Below are 4,991 nucleotides of genomic sequence, written 5' to 3'. Positions count from 1 at the left end.
TTTAAAAAAAAACCATTCGTTTTAAAAAAACCCCTAGATCGGTTTTTTTTCGGTTTTATTATTTTGCGAGCGTTCACCGAACCGTTCGTTTTAACGAACGCGTTCGTCGGTTTTTCTCTGTTAACGAACGTCCGTTCTTTAACCGTTCGTCCGTTTTTCTTTTTCGTCGGATTTTTCCGCTATTTTCTCAGATTCGATTTCTGATCGAATCTTCGTTTCTGTTTAACTTCTCGCTCGTTTATCGGAATCAGACGATTCAAGCGCCTAGAGTTTCGTCTCGACATTCTCTTTCCGTTTAACCTACTCCAACAAGTTTTTGCTACTGTAAAATTTGACCTAGATCCAGATTAGTAAACGAAGCTTCTTTCTTTCGCAGTTTGACTTTCGTTGCTTCTTTAGAGTTGATTCTTTTTGCAAACCGGAGTTCTTAAGTTGAACTTTCTGGTTGGATCTTTCATTCGAGTTTTACCTGTGCATTAGGTGAGTACTTATTGTTTGCTTGTTTGTTTGCGATAGAGTACCCGGAGTGTGCCGCTTGTTACTTCGAATCGCTAGGTTTTGCGGATCATCAGCAAGGCAAGTAACACTTTGATCATATACCTTCCATACCCAGTTTTTATTGCATTAGATCTATTTTCCTCAAACACTTGCATGATTAGGATCTAATTAAATTGTGGGTATTGGGAAGTAGTTGAGGTAGTACCTATTACCTGTTTTGTTTATCAAACCCTTGGGAGTTACTTCTACGCTGCTATTATATTGCCATGCTATGCTCGTAGACGTGGATTGGGTTTGAGAGATTTCCATGACAGATGTGAGATTGTTAATTAATGGTTTACTTAAGGTGGCAACTAAAACTCACATCTGGGTGGATTGAGGTACCTGGGTATTCTAGGATTGCCTGTTTTTCTTTTGGACCGCCACCCAGGTTCAAAGGGATCATGAGATTATTCATGCTAGAAACTTTCGTGTGCAGCCGCAAGCTATTATGGGCTCTAGCATAGTTGACTAAGTTGTGTGAACTCTTACAGTGGTAGACTAGCAGATGTAGGGGAAAGTAGGTGTAACTGTCTACCCATACGTAAGGTGCAAACACTGCTGAAAGACTGTGTCTCGGTCATCCGTTACTCAAACACCATGTAGTGCGAGTAATCCAATGGAGGAGATCGAGTCTTGTGGGGAAAAGTGCACAAACCTCTGCAGAGTGTACAAACTAATCATGGTTAGCCGTGACCCCGGTTATGGACAACTTGAGTATCTAGTACTTGGATTATCATGTGAATCTCATCACCATGTTACTTTTAATTAATTTTGTTGGGTTAATAATGATTCTTAATTGGGATTGAGATGCTGTCAACCATCTCAATGTTTCACAACCACCATGATAGTTAAATAAAATTTATTCCTTTCAAGTAGGGTAAAATTGGCTTTTCACAAAATTGTAACCATAGAGCTTTCCACCAGCCATATATGCATGTAGTATAGCCTTATTTTTGTTCATTATCCTCTATGTGTTACTTTGCCAGCATATTCTATGTGCTGACCCGTTTTCGGGCTGCAACGTTTCATGTTGCAGACTTTTCAGACGACGAGTAAGGTGCCTTAGGTCGTGGTCTTATACTCAGTGATGCCGCTGGAGTTGATGGACTCACTTATCTTCCAAGTCTTCCGCTGTTATCGTTTTAGATGGCCTTAAGCCATGTTTATCATACTTAATCTCTTCGGAGATACTCGATGTAATAAGTGTGTGATTGCTACTCTGTTATAAATCCTCCATTTGTACTGTGCGTGTCAGCATTACTGATCCAGGGATGACACTGGTGCACAGCAGCACAGACCATTTAAGGTCTGGTCGCTACAAAGTTGGTATCAGAGCACACGCTGACTGTAGGACACGACCACTAAGCTTAAGCCCTAGAAAGCTTCTCTCTTCTCATTTCTAACCCCTCTCCTTCTTTCTACTCTTTTAGGAATGGCGGATGCAAGGAGCAAGTTCATGCAACCAGATGAAGACACGCCGTTTGGTCGACACTTGAAGGAAGTCACCAAGTACTTGAACATAGGAATACCAAGCATCACCGGAACCTACAACGCCACATTACCCGAAGAGGAGAGCTGGAAGATTCAAGTTCACATTCCAGGAAGGACGTTTGTGCCAGTTACTGAACCTATAAGATTGGTTTTTGAAGCACCAACTTGGAGTTTAGGGAAGAGCATGGCCGCTCACATCGCCATGGGACGCATTGGAGAAGTCTACTACCAGGAACTTAAGGATACAATTTATCAGATTTGTGGACGCCGAGACGCGCAATGGGAGATGATCAGAACCAAGAAGGATGGATCAATCGCAGCTTTCATCCAGGAACAAAACCAACATATTCGTCGCCAGGAGAACCAGATGTGCACGGACAAGGAAGAACTGAAGAAGGCATTAACCAAGATCAAGGAGTCCAAGAAGAACTCAAGGCTACACGCGAGGATTATATGGAGGAAATCATCGCACTAGTAGGGAAGAATGACGACCTGGAGAAGAAGATTGGAGTATTCATGGGAAATCCAGTGCCAAAAGCAAAAGTTGACGAATGCACTTGTCCGGATAACTACATCATCATCGACGACACCGACTCGGAACCAAGTGAAGATGACTTTGTTGATGAAGCTGGAGCAGACATCATGGAGTCTTCAACTGATCAGAATTTCTAGTAGACCACCATATCAGTAGTAGTTTTCCCCCCATTTTAATAGCATAGTTCAAGCACTTTGTAACGCTAGTTAGATCGATTGTTTTGCCTTGTTTGAATTGATTGAGTGATATTGATTGAATTTGTCTCATGAGCATATGGGTAGTGTTTTCTCTCTAGACCTCATTCTATTCTTAACTCTCATCTTTTCTAACCTATCAGATGCCTCCGAGACGCGACACCGGATTTGTTTTCCCACCAGAGATCACCCAGTTGATTCAGCAACAGAATGCCCTGATGCAAGTGTTAGTGCAGAACCAAGGCAACAACAACAACAACAACAACAACCCACCGCCACCACCACCTGTTGATCACTTAGCCCGTTTCTTAAGGCTAAATCCGCCGGTGTTTTCCAGTAGCACTGAGCCGATTGTTGCAGATGATCGGCTTCGCAAAGTTGGAAGGGAGTTGACCACTGCAGGATGCACAGATGCGGAAAGAGTGCGTTTTGCCGGACATCAGCTTGATGGACCCGCAGCATCATGGTGGGAGAATTATACAGCCACACACCCTATTGACACTGTCACATGGGACCAGTTTCAGCAAGCTTTCCGTATAGCTCATGTTTCAGCAGGAGCTATGGCTATGAAGAAGCGTGAGTTTCGCAACCTACGCCAAGGAGGACGCACCGTAGGCCAGTATGTGGAGGATTTCAGTAAGTTAGCACGTTATGCACCAGATGACGTTGCTACAGATGCAGCCAAGCAGGAGAAGTTTTTGGAAGGACTGAATGATGAGCTGAGTATGCAGTTGATGGTAGCAACCTTCAACAACAACCAGGAGCTGGTAGATAGAGCTCTCATGATTGAAGGGAAGCAACAACAGATTGAAAATCGTAAGAGGAAGTATGGACAAGGGAAGTATAACTCAGGAGCTCAACAGAAGCCTCGTTTTGCCCCGAAGCCGGGAGGACAGTTTCAGCATACCCATTGAGGAGGTAGTTCGCACAACCATAATGGCTCTAAAAATGGTAATGGGAATGGAGGAAGCAACGGACAGAACCGCACCAACCCATCTACCCCAGCCAAGAGGGACCTGAGCCAAGTCACTTGCTTTAAGTGCCAGAAGAATGGACATTATGCCAATGAATGTCCTGAAGCCCAAAATGGAAATGGCAATGAAAGCTCTGGGAAGAAGCCGAACCCGTTCAACAAAGGGCATGTGAACCACGTGAGCGTGGAGGAGGTTGAAGCTCAGCCTGATGCAGTAATAGGTAAGTTTTTGGTTAAGTCATTTACTGCAACCGTTCTTTTCGATAATGGTGCATCGCATTCATACATATCAAGGGGATTTGTGAATAAGTTTAAGCTGTCCACCAAAGTTCTCAGAACCCCTATGTTAGTAACCTCGCCAGGAGCAGAGTATGTGGCCAGCCAAGGATGTTTTCAGATACCATTGGCCATTGGTAGGCATGTTTTCCCCTCAGACCTCATAATTTTGGAGTCGCAAGGTTTGGATGTGATTTTGGGAATGGATTGGCTATCGTTGTATGGAGGAAACATCGACTGTGCCAGCAAGACGATTTTGCTTACCACCCCGGAAGGGAAAAGGATCAAGTATGTATCCCGGCATATGCCGAAGAGGACTCAAGTAAATTCCTTATCAGGAGTTGTACAGGAAGAAGTACCAGTGGTGAAGGATTATCCGGATGTATTTCCAGAAGAGTTGCCAGGCATGCCACCAGATAGAGACATTGAGTTCTTGATTGAACTTTTGCCAGGCACAGGGCCAATATCTAAGAGACCGTACAGGATGCCCGCAAAAGATTTGGATGAAATTAAGAAGCAGATCAAGGAGTTACTGGATAAAGGCTATATTCGCCCAAGTTCGTCACCTTGGGGATCACCAGTACTTCTAGTGGAGAAGAAAGATGGATCGCTGAGGATGGTTGTTGATTACCGTGGATTGAATGAAGTGACCATCAAAAACAAGTACCCACTGCCGATGATCAATGATTTGTTTGACCGCCTACAAGGAGCTAAAGTATTTTCCAAGATCGATCTACGATCAGGATACCATCAGTTAAAGATTCGAGAGCAGGATATACCCAAGACGGCATTTACCACCAGATATGGATTGTATGAGTATACCGTTATGTCATTTGGTCTGACTAACGCACCTGCCTATTTCATGAACCTGATGAACAAAGTATTTATGGAGTTTTTGGATAAGTTCGTCGTGGTGTTCATTGATGATATTTTAGTCTTTTCCAAGAATGAGGAAGAGCATGAGGAGCATTTACGATTGGTA

The sequence above is a fragment of the Triticum aestivum genome, chromosome 7D, assembly GCF_018294505.1.
Source record: "Triticum aestivum cultivar Chinese Spring chromosome 7D, IWGSC CS RefSeq v2.1, whole genome shotgun sequence".
Classification (NCBI taxonomy): domain Eukaryota; kingdom Viridiplantae; phylum Streptophyta; class Magnoliopsida; order Poales; family Poaceae; genus Triticum; species Triticum aestivum.
Note: the sequence above shows the minus strand (reverse complement) of the source record.